Below are 15,386 nucleotides of genomic sequence, written 5' to 3'. Positions count from 1 at the left end.
TAGCTATCATTTATTGAGCACTTACATATCAGGTCTATGCAAGGCACTTTGGGACAGCTTCATCATCATTAAAAATATCTTGCAAAGTATACTTTTCATATAAAGTGTAAAGAAACTGAGATTCAGAGAGATTATATTGCTCAAAGTAGCAACAACTATTAAATAATACAGCACAGGCCAGATGTGGTGGCTCATGCCTATAATCCCAGCACTTTGGGAGGCGGTGTCAGGAAGATTGCTTGATCCCAGGAGTTCCAGCCCAACATGAGCAACAGCAAAAACCTATCTCTATTAAAAAAATAATAATAATAAAATAAATAAATTATAGAACATGAATTCAAACCTGGATCTGCCAGAGTTTTGCACCAGTGTTCCTTCCACCAAACTCCACTGACTCTTCATAAAAGATGTTCATTTGGATTAAATATCAAGCCAGGTATATTACATATTGCTAATGATTGATATAAAATTCCAGACTCAGTTTTGCCAGATATTCCATTGCTATAGTCACACTCTTGAATCATACTTTTTCTTTCTTTAAAGGTAAATCATCAAACTAATAGGAACTTCCTGAAAAGTTGTGATTGTGAATAGAGAGCACAAAACCTTGAGAAAACATAGTTTAAGTCTGAATTGTTCTTTTTTTTTTTTAAACAACATGTGACTTTCTGTATTTATCATCTCTCTCAACTTTGTAGAGATGAACAGGCAGAAGAAGCAGAACGGGAGCTTGGAGTGTAGCTTGGGGTTCCACAGTGGGGTAGAGGAAGTATACGTTAGGATCTTGGCAGCAGCCAAAATGGACCATTCTGTGGCCAAGGAACTCATGTGCAGGGACCTTGAGGTTGGGGTATGTGATGAGCTGGAATGAGGGTACCCGATGACCTGTGTACACCAGCTGATCAGACGATCAGTGCTGGGCAATCTGGGTAGTTCGTCTGCATTTCTCCAGCCATCACTGGTACTGACGCCACCCTCCGGTATTGGCGGTTGTGGAGTTTCTTCTTTTTGCTGAGGATGCTTGCATTTGGCTTTCTTGAGTTTTGCTCTGTGGTTCTTGAAACAGACCTGCAGTACTGTGGTGGGTACGTTTATTTTCGAGGCTATTTCTTTCTGAAGGTTGGAGTTTGGGTATGGATTCTCATCGAATAAGATGTTCAGATCTTTCAGTTGCTGCTCAGTGAACATGATTCGCTTCCTGTGTGAATGCAACTGGTCCTTGCCTTTAGGAAGATCGTCCGAGCCTGGCATCTTCTAACCTAGATGTGCACCTGGGCTCAGATCCAGGGATAAGCTGAATTGTTCTTTAGTATATGTTGGCATTAATAAACTTTGAAATAGTAAGTACATTGAAATTTTACTGGTCCTAGTACAACTCTTGGGATCCTTTGTATGGGACCATTTCCTAGGTGGAGGGTTCTTTCAAAATAAATCCTTTAGTTATTTTAATTTGATTCACAAGTAGTGGGCACATACTCTGTTTTATACGTGGTATCATACACCAGGGATACAATGACAAAAAGAAGCAGTCTCTATCCTGAGAAACCTTAATAGCCTGGAAGACAGATAGTTTTTTTTTTTTTTTTTTTTTGCCTGTGCAAAAGACAGAGAGAGACAGGCAGTTTTTAAAAAATCATGGATCAGTTGATAAGTGCTCTGATAAGGGGCAAAACGTACACAAGAATGAAGGGCCACCTATCTCAGACTTAGGTCATAAGGACTTAATGGAAGAAGTGGTATCTTGGATAGGATGAGGAGGACAGGTAAGAATCAACTGACAATGGCAGGGGCAAAGTTTGGAGAGTGCTTGAGGCCTCAATAATAATATGGATAAAGACTTGTTTTTTTTTTTTTAATTGTTTTTAAAGATATAATTTATATATCATAAAATTCACTTTTAAAGCATACATTCAGTGATTTTCAGTATATTCACAGAGTTGTGTAACCATCACCATTTATAATTTCAGAACATTTTCATCACCCCAGAAATTTTCTACCCATTAGCAATCATTTCCTCCTCTCCCCAACCTCTGGCAACACTAATCTATTTTCTGTCTCTGTGGATGTGCCTATTCTGGACATTTCATATTAATAGAGCCATACAGTATGTGGTTGGTTGTGACTGGCTTTCTTCACTTAGCATAATGTTTTCAAGATCCATTCATGTTGTAGCATGTATTGGTATAAAGGTGTGTTTTGGGAAATAGAGATAGGCAAGATTGAGAATTGAGGGTTCGTGTTGATCAGTATGACTACTGCATAGAGTAAGAATTTGAGAACAGAGAGTAAGATGTCATACTAGAGAAATAAGCAGAAACCAAATCCAACAGAACAGAACAAGTCTGCTATGTTATGGAGGTATGGACTTTATCCTAAGGGCAATAGGATGACATTGGTTGGTGTTAAGTATGGAAATGATACAGTCAGATTTGGGTTTTGTATTTGTGTAGTGAATAGATGGGTACAAAACAGCGGTCAGGGAGACTAGTTAGGATTCTTGCAAAAATCCAAGCAACAGAAAGATGGAGGCGTTATGGGATATGGCAGTGGGAATGGAGAAAGTGGGTGGATTTGAAAGATTTAAGAGGTAAGATTGACAAGACTTGATGTTAGATTGAATGTAGAGTTGGGAGAAGGAGAGGATAGTATCTAGAATGGTACTTAAGTTTCTGAGTTCGTGAGACAAGTGGATGATAATGCACAGTTATGCTCATTAAGGAGCTGGCTGCTAGGTAAGTTCCTGGGGTGCCAATATATAAATACCAAAATGGCACCGGAACATTAATGTGATAAAAAATGCATTTATTGGAACTCTTGTTGGTAGTGTATGTGGGTTGGGGGACAATGTTGATAAGCTACTGTAGAAGGAGTAAGACCCCTCTCTCATCTGGCTTTTTGTTTGAATAACATTAGTTATGTCGTAAACTGTACTGTAAGAAACCCAAAGCTTGTTTTGAGTGGCTACCATCAGTGGATTTTCTTTTTTTTTTTCCTGCCCCATTAAGGTTTTTACCCTTTTCTTTAAAATGTTTATATGAGATTGAAGACTGTCAGATTACTAACCTGTGTTCCATTTGAATTACACCAAAATGTAGTGGCTTAAAATAATTTAATTATCTCTCATGGTTCTGGGGATTGACTGAGCTTAGTGATGTGGTTCTCGCGCGCGTGCGCACGCTCTCTCTCTCTCTCTCTCAGACACAGTCTCACTGTGTTGCCCAGGCTGGAGTGTAGTGTTGTGATCTTGGCTCACTGCAACCTCCACCTCCTGGGTTCAAGCGATTCTCATGCCTCAGCCTCCTGAGTAGCTGGGACTACAAGTGTCTGCCACCACACCTGGCTGATTTTGTATTTTTAGCAGAGACGGGTTTTCACCATGTTGGCCAGGCTGTTCTCTAATTTCTGATTTAAGGTGATCTGCCCGCCTCAGCTTCCTAAAGCCCTGGGATTACAGGCTTGAGCCACTGCCCCAGGACAGGTGGTTCTCTCTTAGAGTTTTCATACAATTGTAGTCAGGTAGTGGCTGGGCTAGAGTCATCTTGAGGTTTGCTCATTCTCATCTGTAGAGATTCATGGACCAGATCACTGAAATGTGGGCTCTCCATATGGTTTCTCTGGCATGTTAACTGGGTTCCAAGAGTGAGAGTCCCAAAAGGACCAGGCAGAACTATATGACCTTTTGTGACCTGGCCTTGGAAATTATATGGTTTCCCCTTTGTTATGCTCCATTAGTTGAGGTAGTTGTGAATGTCTGCCCAGAGGAAGGAGACATAGATTAGAGGAAGGAGACATAGATTTCACCACTCAGTTAAAATCTCCCATCCCACACTATCTTCTTAATGTGACTGTGACACCTGAGTCACAGGTGCTATGTCACAACCACATTAAGAAGATTATGTGGGATGAGAGATATGGTAGCAACCATTTAAAAAAATAAAGTCTGCTCTACCTACCTGAGAACGCTGCTCAGACTAAGATTGGGAACTGAAAGAGAGAACTTGGAAGATTGAATGTGATTTTTGTACCTGTTGAGTTTGAACACTTTGTCAGACTTCCTGGTAGAAATGTTAAAAAGTGGCCGGGCACGGTGGCTCATGCCTGTAATCCCAGCACTTTGGGAGGCCGAGGTGGGTGGATCACGAGGTCAAGAGATCGAGACCATCCTGGTCAACTTGGTGAAACCCCGTCTCTACTAAAAATACAAAAAATTAGCTGGGCACGGTGGCGCGTGCCTGTAATCGCAGCTACTCAGGAGGCTGAGGCAGGAGAATTGCCTGAACCCAGGAGGCGGAGGTTGCGGTGAGCCGAGATCCCGCCATTGCACTCCAGCCTGGGTAACAAGAGCGAAACTCCGTCTCAAAAAAAAAAGAAATGTTAAGAAGTTTTGGGCCAGACGCGGTGGCTCCCGCCTGTAATCCCAGCACTTTGGGAGGCTGAGGCGGGCGGATTACAAGGTCAAGAGATTGAGACCAACCTGGCCAACATGGTGAAACTCCATCTCTACTAAAAAACAAAAATTAGCTGGGCATGGTGGCTCATGCCTATAGTTCCAGTGCACCTATAATCAGGAGGCTGAGGCAGGAGAATAGCTTGAACCCGGGAGGCAGAGGTTGCAGTGAGTCTAGATTTTGCCACTGCACTCCAGCCTGGTGACGGAGCAAGACTCTGTTTCAAAAAGAAAAAAAAAGTTTTGTTACTGGGCTCGCTACTCCCAGCCTCAGGAGGCTGAGGCTGCAGGATCACTTGAACCCAGGAGTTTGAGTCTAGCCTTGTTAACATTGCGAGACCCCCATCTCTAAGAAATAAAATAAAATTTAAAAGTTTGATTATTAGTCAGATACTGAATTTGTTTGTAGAGAATAGTATTAATCACAGCCAAGATAGGAAACATCTTTAACTGAGAATATTTTCTGATACAGCCTCTTTTCTTTTTTAAAATCTATGGCCAGGATTTTGGAAATTTTCACCCTCATAAATAATTCCTCTGTTGTAAACATGTTCATATCAGAGATTCCTATGAATTTCTTGCACTTTATATTTTAAACATCATCTTTATACCTGTCACCTTTTCTTATGGGTTTATATGAAAAATGAAATCTTTGTTTCTTAATTTTACGTGATTGTTCTTTAACATTCCTTTGTATTGCAGTTAAAATTTTTGTCTTCCATTATACATCCTAGGGAGACAATCTTTAAAAATCCTTATCTTTTCCATTCCCTTTGTTTTTCAGTTTTTATATTTCAAAGTAAAGAATTTATTTTTATTTTTTTGACACGGGGTCTGTCTGACTCTGTTGCCCAGGCTGGAGTGCAGTGGCATGATCACAGCTCACTACAGCCTCCACCTCCTAGGCTCAAGCCATCCTCCAGTCTTAGCCTCCCACGTAGCTGGGACTACAGGCACGCACTACTACGCCTGGCTAATTTTGTTTTAGATGGGGTCTCACTCTGTCGCCCAGGCTTGAGTGCAGTTAAGATGGCAGGGTGGGGTGAGGGGCTTGTCCTGGGTGATGGGTGGAAGACAATCAGCTGAGGCAAGTAGGACTTCAAACTTTCAGGCTCCAGGCTTGCATGTGAAGACCTGACATTTCTGATATGACTTAGTCCTTTATTTAATATATATAAATCTGTTTCTTAGTGTCAGTAGCTTTTCTCATTTAGAGTATATCATATAGCATGTGCATATTTTTCTAGTTCTGAAGACAGGGAAATCTTTTACCAGTGATTTTTATTCGTCTTTATTGGGTCTTGGAAACTTGAATTTTAGGTCTTTTTCTTATTCTCTTATTTTTTAAGTAAGCACATCATTTTCACATCTGATAATAGAATGTTTGTAACGTCAGGAAATTTTTCTTGGTGCCTCAGTTTATCTTTAAAATTAAGTAGTGTTTATTAAATTATCTATAATACTTACCTGTTCTGAAAATACTATGATTATATGTTAGATATTTTATGCTGATATATAATATTCACAGTCTTAGTTTTATTCTGATTAGCTTCCACTAGCATTCTTGTTCAAGGCTAAATTAAATTAGAGAATTTTACATTGTCTCTAAGCAGTTATAGTTGGGCTACCATAACTTAATGGATATTATCATATTTTCACAAGAAGGAAGTAATATTTAAAGAGGCTTTGTCTTTTGCATACACCCTGATAGTAAAGGTTAATATTGGGTTAATAGATCATTGCTTCTAGGCAGTTGGAGGAGGACTGAAATCGAGAGACTCCATTTGCAGAAGAAAACAGTTTGGCAATAAAGATAACAGGAAATTTGTGAAACTCAAGAATTCTGTGTGTACAGAAAAAAGGACATTCTTGTGAAACATTAGTTTTATTTGGTTTGGATTCTTATGAATTAGTATAATTAAAGTCATTAGATAGAAATTGCCTGCTGTTGATGTTTTACTTTGCATTATCCATTGAAAATAAACGTGTAGAGACTCTTAACTCTTCCTTGAAACATTTAACTTTTGGTCTTCTCAGACAATAAAATGTGTCTGGGGCTGCCTTGCATGCAAGCCAGGTCTTTGAATCCCAAGGATAATTGTATTTACTGTTTAAGCCCCATTGCTTTTATTTGTCTGGCTGTGATAGATTTATGTGAAGAAAATTAGGGCTTATTTTTTCAGCAAATGTAATGAGCAATGTGTTTTTCCTTTAGGATCAAACAGAGCATACTGAATCAGCAGGACTGGGTGATGGTGCAGCAAGCATCATGAGTAAGCACCGAGAATTCTGTTCCTTATCACGTGTGTAAGGGGATAAAGGTAAGAAAATCAATGTTTTTATTTCTCTTAGAGATTGAATTTGAGAAACCAATTAGATCTATAGAAGATAATGCTGATGCATATATGTTACTTGCTTCATTTAAACATTTTTTTTTTGTTAAATCAGGAGTATGATTTTTGCAAAAAGATTTGACTTAAATTCAGAGGAAAAGGGTATTTAAAAGTCACTGTTATTTTATGTCACAGTGTTAATTTCCTTACTGGTGCTGGCTCCTCCCTTTTATAGTTAGCTGAGTATAGAAAGGTAATTTCAGAAAAAACATGGATTTGAGCAATATTTTAGCTCATCCAAGAGATAAACAATTAAAGCTAATTTGGGGTGTTAAAAACACGCCCTTTGAATGAAGAGACCCCCCCCCAACAGGCTTTGTGTGAGCAACATGGCTGTTTATTCACTTGGGTGCAAATGGGCTAAGGCCAAAAAGGGCATTAGAGAAGGTCGGTGGGATAGGAGTTGGTTTAATAGGTTGGGGCAAATCTTTTTGGGAGGGGGCAGGGGTATAACAGAGTAAGATAGTTACAGTGGTAGGGGTAGGGGCAAGGAGTATGCATTACCGTAAGTTCAGTTACAATGGTGGGTGGGGTAAGGCGTTAAGAGTAGTTAAGACGGCAGGGTGGGGTGAGGGGAAGCTTTAGTGGGGAGGGGGGGAAGCTCCTGGACGATCAGGGATAATGGCGAAAGCAGGGTAGGGGGATAGGGGGTTGGATGGTGGTGATCAGCTGAGGCAGGCAGGACTTCAGACTTTCTTGCACATGGAGGCCTGACTTGGGGATGGGGAATCTAAAATGAAAAAAAAATTTTTTTTTTGAACTGGAGTCTCACTTTGTAGCCCAGGCTGGAGTGCAGTGGCGGGATCTCGACTGACTGCAGTGTCTGCCTCCCAGGTCCGGATTCAAGCAGTTCTCCTACCTCAGCCTCCCAAGTAGCTGGATTACAGGCAGCAGTCACCATGCCCAGCTAATTTTTGTATTTTTTTAAGTAGAGACAGAGTTTCACCATATTGACCAGTCTAGTCATGAACTCCTGACCTCGTGGTCCACCTGCCTTGGCCTTCCAAAGTGTTGGAATTACAGGCGTGAGCCACTGCACCCAGCCCAGAAATGTAAATTTAATTACATTTTTAAATTTCGTATTTTTGTCCACTTATTCTAGATAAGTTGTTATGTAGAGGGAATAACTTCCAGCAGAAAACTGGAAGTATTAATTGTTGTAGAGCAGGAATCCTTGACTTTTTCCTGACTAGAAGTCATGGTTTTTTTTTCCCCAAGTCTTAAGATTATTTAGCTGGGTGCAGTGGCTCATGCCTGTAATCGCAGCACTTTGGGAGTCCAAAGGCGGGCGAATCACCTGAGGTCAGGAGTTTGAGACCAGCCTGACCAACATGGCGAAACTCTGTGTCTACTAAAAATACAAAAATTAGCTGGGCATGGTGGTAGGCGCCTATAATCCCAACTACTCGGGAAGCCGAGGCAAGAGAATAGTTTGAACCTGGGAGGTGGAGGTTGCAGTGAGCTGAGATGGGGCCATTGTACTCCAGCCTGGGTGACAGAGCGAGACTGTCTCAAAAAAAAAAAAAAAAAAAAAGAAAAAAGATTATTTAAGGATGTGAACCCCTAGTATCTTAGACAGGTCTCAGCTAATTTAGAAAGTTTATTTTGCCAGAGTTGAGCACACTTAAGAGGTCTTGATGAAGCAGCTGCATTGTCCAGGGTATATCATCTCATGCCAGAAAAATTTAGGACACTGACACACATGAGGAGTTTAGGAGCAGAGGATTAATGGGCAGAAGAAAAGAGAAAGAAAAACAGCTCTCTATTGAGAGAGCGGGGTCCTCCAAGGGAAAAGACTGGCATATGGTGGATGCGCTGGATTTTATAGTGCAGCGTGAGGAGGCGGTGTCTGATTTACTTAGGGCTCACAGATTGGTTCGATCAGATATGCAGTTTACATAACATGCAGGGAAGGCTGGTTGTCCCACCCTAATCTTATGCAAACGAACTTTTCCCTTGGCAGACGCCTTCTTACCTGCTCCTTACTGTACACATGGCTGGCAGAGAAGGGAAGATGGAGTCTCTATCTTGAACACGTCTAGTCCCTAGTTTCTGCTGGCAATCACCTGTGCAAGCTCCCAGCTTGCTTGTCTTGTCTGCAGCTTGATTTCACAGACTGCTCTTTGTTAGAAAATGATTTCCAGCCTGGCCAATGTAGTGAAACCCCATCTCTACTAAAAATACAAAAATTAGCCGGGCATGGTGGTGCTTGCCTGTAATACCAGCTACTCGGGAGGCTGAGGCAGGAGAATCCCTTGAACCTGGGAGGCGGAGGTTGCAGTGAGCCGAGATTGCCCCACTGCACTGCAGCCTGGGCGACAGAGTGAGACTCCTCTCAAAAAAAAAAAAGAAAGTGACTCCCGGCTACTTTTCATTAAAAAGAAAAGCTTTACCGAGGTCTCTCATACCCCTACTGTGTGCCTACGTGATTTCTTCTTAACTCCTATATGACTAACAGCATGTGCCCTGGGTGGTCAGAGCACAGCTTGGTTTTCTGCATTTTAGGGAGACATGAGACATCAGTCACCATATGTAAGATGAATATTGGTTCTGTCCAGAAAGGTGGGACAACTGGAGCAAAGGCAGGGCTACTGGAAGCAGGGAGGGGGCTTCCAGATCACAGGGAGTTTAGAGACAAAAGATTGCGTTCTTTTGAGTTTCTGATTAGCCTCTTTAAAGGAGGTAATCAGATATGCTTTTACCTCACTGAGCTGAAGGGTAACTATGAATAGAATGGGAGGTGGGTTTGCCCTAAGCAGTTTCCAGCTTGACTTTCCCCTTTAGCTTAGTGATTTTGGGGCCCCAAGATTTTCCTTTCAGAAGAGGTAGAAAATTGAGGGTATACAGGTGAGAGAGATTGCAGAAACTGATTATACTTCTCACTAATGGAACGTTGCATACTCTGGCTAAATTCACCGACATTTCCATGTTAAGCTCTAAGGAAAAGCATGGGATCAGCAGTGTTTGATAGGAAACTGAGCTCCTTTTCTCTTCAGTTGGGGAGGGAGCAGAGGTGCTTGGCAGCAATACCTTCTTCACCAAAACTCAATCTGCAGTTGGCAAGCTGTTTCTCCTTTAGCCTTTTCACCTGGGAGTGTGAGAAGAGAGTGCCCTTTTCTGCCTTCACTTGTCAAAATCTCATCCTTCAGGCGTTGCCTCTTTAGGAAGTTTCCACCCATTGTAGCAAAAACTATCAGTTATCCACCAAAGTCAACAAAATCTATTTTTCCCTTCTATAGTAGCTGCAGCTGTGATGTCACAGTACAACCATCCGCCTTTGCAGCTGTGTAACCACCATCACAGTTAAGATACAGCATGATTCCATCACTACAGAGATCCTCATTGTGCTACTCCTTTGTAGTTGCATGTATTCTCTCCCCTGGCTACCCAATATTTAATGACTTTTTAAAGTTAAAAACATTATTATAGGAAGAGCTGGGTAAGCATAAAGGTAAACCCTATTATGTTCCTGGATGAGAAGACTTAATATCATTCTTACTCCTGAGTGAGGACTAGGGTAGGAATTCCGGTGTCTCATGGTTGATTTTTATTGGCACTCTATTCCAATCCTTCTCCATTGCTGCGTCTTGGGACCACTGAGGGGAGTTTTTCCCCAGCTCCTGACTTCACACAGAAAACTCAATTTGGCCCTTCCAGTGCATACATTTCTATGTTTGCAGCCAGTAATTCTTATTCTTCCTGCTCCCTTTCAAGCCCCAAGCTTAAAGGTTGCTGTCTATTTTGATACTCCTATGGATCGCCACTCTTCACTTCCTGCTTTTCTTCTAGGTTTATGGCATTTGTGTATTTCCCTTTCTTGCTTTTGAATTTGACTGTTTAAACTCTTTTTAAATATTTTATTTATTTACAATTTTTTTCTTTTTTTTGAGACGGAGTTTCGCTCTTGTTACCCAGGCTGGAGTGCAATGGCGCTATCTCGGCTCACCACAACCTTCCGCCTCCTGGGTTCAGGCAATTCTCCTGCCTCAGCCTCCTGAGTAGCTGGGATTACAGGCATGCGCCACCATGCCCAGCTAATTTTTTGTATTTTTAGTAGAGATGGGGTTTCACCATGTTGACCAGGATGGTCTCGATCTCTTGATCTTGTGATCCACCCGCCTCGGCCTCCCAAAGTGTTGGGATTACAGGCATGTGCCACTACAACCAGCAAAATTTAAAAATTTTTATAGATATGGGGTCTCACTATGTTGTCCACACTGATCTTGAACTCATTGTGTCAAGTATTCCTCCCACCTTGGCCTTCCAAAGCGCTAAACTCTTTAATTAGTTTTGTCTAGAATTTTTATATTTAGAGTAGGAAGGAATGTTTACCACCCATCAGCTCAGTATGCCCTTTTTTCTTTTTTAAAAATTTTAAGCCTACAGAAAAATTGAAAGACTAGAACAATTAAGACCCATATATCCTTCAGCTAGAGTTACCAATTTTTTACCATTTTGTCCCTTTTGCACACATCTCTCCCTTCCCGTACATACACTCTCACAAAGTTGTTTTTTTTTTCCTTGAATCATTTAAAAGTTAGTTGTAGACAACACAATGCTCCCTCTCTAAACACTTCAGCAGGCATCCTAAGAGAACAAGTAAGGCATTCTCCTGCAAAATCAGAATGCCATTATTACATCTAAGAAAATAATTCAATGTTATAATCCATATCCAAATTTCTTCTGAGATTGTTCTCAAAATGTTATTTTATGCTGTGTGTGTATGTATGTTTTCTTGTTTCAGAATCAAGTCAGTGCATGACTTGGTTGTTTTTTTTTTGAGACAGAATTTCCCTCTTGTTGTCCAGGCTGGAGTACAATGGCGGGATCTTGGCTCACCACACCTTCCACCTCCTGGGTTCAAGTGATTCTCCTGACTCAGCCTCCTGAGTAGCTGGGATTACAGGCATGCGCCATCATGCCCAGCTACTTTTTTGTATTTTTAGTAGAGATGGGTTTTTCCATGTTGGCCAGGCTGGTCTCAAACTACTGACCTTGTGATCTGCCTGCCTCAGCCTCCCAAAGTGCTGGGATTAAAGGCGTGAGCCACCGCACTGGGCGACACTTGGTTATTTAATGTTTTGTCTGTTCTAGTTGAGAATTATCTTGTTTTTTCCTTTTTTAAAAAAATATATTCTTTTTTTTTTTTAAAGACGAGGTCTTGCTCTGTCACCTAGCCTAGAATGCAATGGTGCAGTCATAGCTCACTGTAACTTCGAACTTCTAGGCTTAAACGTTCTCCCACCTCAGCCTCTTTCATAGCTGCACTACCACACCTGGCTAATTTTTATTTTTATTTTTGTTGAGATGGAGGCTTGCTATGTTGCCCAGACTGCTCTTGAACTTCTGGGCTCAAGAAATCCAATCCTCCACCTCGGCCTCCCAAAGTACTGGGATTATAGATATGGGTCACTGCACCCAGCCACATTTAATATTTTGGAAAGTTCAGATCACATATAGAATGCCTCACATTCTAGATTTATCATATTGTCTCCTCAGGATTAAATTAAGGCTACATATTTGGGCAAGAATACTGTATAGGTCATGTTTTATATTTCTCATTGCACTGTATTGGAAAGTGCATAATGTCAGTTTGTTAAACCGTTGGTGGTACTAAATTAAATCATTTGGCTAAGTTGATGATTGCCATAGCTTCTCATTGTAAACATACATTTCCTTCTTTGAAATTAGCCATTTACCTGTGTAATGATACTCTGACGGACTGTGAATAGTTTCTTCCCCAATAACCAGTTATTTAATGTAATAGTTTAGCATTCATTTTTGATGCTTGTTTGAATCAGTTGGAGTTCAGAACAACTTGACCAGCTGCTTATACACTCTTCGTTTATTCATTCCACAGGTATTAATTGAAATAGATACCACATTAGTACGTCAGGCTCTATGTGAATCACCAGGAATACATGGTGAACAGTCTGGTGGGTGCCCTGTTGTACCTACAGTCTGGTGGAAGAGATTGACAAATAATCACACTGAGGTGTATTTATAGATGGTGATAAATTTTTTGCTTGCTTTTTGAGACAGAGTCTCAGTCTGTCACCAGGTTGGAATGCAGTGGCATGATCTTGGCTTACTGCAACCTCTGTCTCTGGGTTCAGCCTCCCGAGTAGCTGGGACTACAGGTGTGCAACACCACATCCAGCAAATTTTTATATTTTTAGTAGAGACAGGGTTTCACCATGTTGGCCAGATGGTCTCAATCTCTTGACCTCGTGATCCACCTGCCTTGGCCTCCCAAAGTGCTGGGACTACAGGTGTAAGCCACCACGCCTAGTGGGTGATAAATGTTATAAGGACCAAGAATGGGGTGCCATGAGGGATTATTGTTGTAGAAAAAACCGGGTTCTGGTCACACGACCAGGAAAGATTAGGCTCGTAGACACTTTGAAGGGTGAGGGGGAAGGGAATTTATTGGGCAAAAAGGAAAAAAAAACTCAGCAAAGTGAGAGGGGTTTCTGTTAACAGGCTTCCATCTTACAGATTGAATCTCAGGTTACCACACAGAAACAGGAGAAGTCAAGTTTCTTCCCCTTACAAATGGGGAGAACTTCCTTAGGCCCCACCTCATCCTCCCAGTGTGCAGGTGGGCATTATTCAGAAATAATCAGTTGGACAGGGAGGGGAACAATACACACCAGGGCCTGTTGGGAGGTCAGGGGTGAGGGGAGGGAACTTAGAGGACAGGTCAGTTGGTGCAGCAAACCACCATGGCACACATATACCTGTGTAACAAAGCTGCATGTTCTGCACATGTATCCTGAATATAAATTAAAAAAGAAAAATCAGTCGGGAAAGGGCAACTGGGACGGGCAGTTCGGTTTTTTGGCCTTCAGGCTGTCTTAAACTTGAAGATGGGGTAACTGCCTCTTGTCTCCATCTGTCCCCTTATCAAGGGAGCCATCACCTTTTCTGGGGGTTCATAGGATACTTCCCTTTGAAAGTGGTATTTGAGCAAAGAGATCAAATGAAGAATAATGAACTTAACTTCTTGAAGTTCTGTACTACTTACTCTATAGCACTTATCTTTTATCTGACAAATTAATCACTTGGTATCTCCTGTGCTGAGTTATTAAAATCATTTATTTTTATTTAAATTTTCTTAGCATTGTTTACTGTTGACTTATAAGCTTCATAATGTTAGAGATTAAATCTGATACTTGATTACAGTATAGACTCATATAGTAGATGCAATAGATAAATATGTTGATCTGATGTTTACTAATATTTTATATATAATGACCATAAAATGCTGTTAAATATTGTAGGTGTATATTAAATGTGCCAGACTGTGTGCTGTGAGAAATTTCATTTGCTCTTAGCATTAGTAGACAGATAAAATGTGCAACTTATCAAAAATGTTTGTGCATATGAAAATGATTTTGACCTGTAATGTGCATATGATCATGATTTTGACCTGTAAATAATTAGACGACAAAGATAGATATTTAAAACAAAATCCATTCATAGATTATGGGCTGGCTGCAGTGGCTCATGCCTGTAATCCCAGCACTTTGTAAGGCTGAGATGGGCGGATCACTTGAGGTCAGGAGTTTGGGACTAGCCTGGCTGACGTGAAACCCCACTACTAAAAATACAAGAATTAGTCAGGCATGGTGGCACACGCCTGTAGTTCCAGCTACTCGGGAGGCTGAGGCAGGAGAATCGCTTGAACTCAGAACTCAGGAGGGGTAGGTTGCAGTGAGCTGAGATCAAGCCACTGCACTACAGCCTGAGTGACAGAGTGAGACTTCATCTCCAAAAAAAACCATTCACAGATTACGTAGCCTATTTGCCTACCTAAACTTAAATAACCTAGTAGGAGCCAGTCAGTCTATAGATGTTAACCAAATTAATAATCATGGGGAAATACTTTTTTTTTTTTTTTTGAAAGGAGCTTCGCTCTCATTGCCTAGGCTGGAGTGCAGTGGCGCTATCTCGGCTCATTGCAACCTCCACCTCCTGGGTTCAAGTAATTTTCTCACCTCAGCCTCCATAGTAGCTGGTACTATAGGTGCACACCACCACGCCTGGCTAATTTTTTGTGTATTTTTGCTGGAGACAGGGTTTCACCATGTTGGCCAGGCCGGTCTCAAACTCCTTATCTCCACCCGCCTTGGCCTCCAAAGTGCTGGAATTACAGGCACGAGCCACCTAACGTGGCCGGGATATACTTGAATAAGTCAATTAAAGTCCCTACACTTGTCTTCTTATTTGTAAAATGAGAGAACTATCATTGACACTTTTATATACCTCAGAGAAGAAGAAACACTACTTTAGTAGGTGAAAGAAAGTTCATCATTTTTTATATTTGACTTAAAGTTTATAAAAGCAGGCTATTACATTTCTGATTTTCTCTCTTTTTCATGTTTTCCTTGCTCAGACTTTTTGGGGAATTTGTAATTTGACCTCTCTCCCCTATATTGTATCAATAAGAAGCCAAGCAGAATTTTCTTTTTTTTTCTTTTTCGAGACAAAGTCTCGTTCTTGTCCTCCAGGCTGGAGCACAATGGCGCAATCTCAGCTCTTTG

General features: G+C 41.1%; 1 protein-coding gene and 1 pseudogene across 3 annotated transcripts in view; one reads left to right on the top strand and one right to left on the bottom strand.

Moving 5' to 3' along the window:
- Nucleotides 1-15,386, top strand: part of ZFYVE9 (zinc finger FYVE-type containing 9) — a 216,541-nt gene that overhangs the window by 70,486 nt on the left and 130,669 nt on the right. For all 3 annotated transcript variants that reach the window (XM_035251494.3, XM_035251492.3, XM_035251493.3), the window contains one exon: nucleotides 6,663-6,768. The gene's annotated coding sequence lies outside the window, so the exon portion shown is untranslated. The remainder of the gene's footprint in view (nucleotides 1-6,662; nucleotides 6,769-15,386) is intronic.
- LOC118143136 (divergent paired-related homeobox pseudogene) lies at nucleotides 678-1,251 on the bottom strand (annotated as a pseudogene).

This window comes from Callithrix jacchus, chromosome 7, assembly GCF_049354715.1.
Source record: "Callithrix jacchus isolate 240 chromosome 7, calJac240_pri, whole genome shotgun sequence".
NCBI classification, from domain to species: Eukaryota; Metazoa; Chordata; class Mammalia; order Primates; family Cebidae; genus Callithrix; species Callithrix jacchus.
This window is presented reverse-complemented; position numbering and strand designations above follow the sequence as displayed.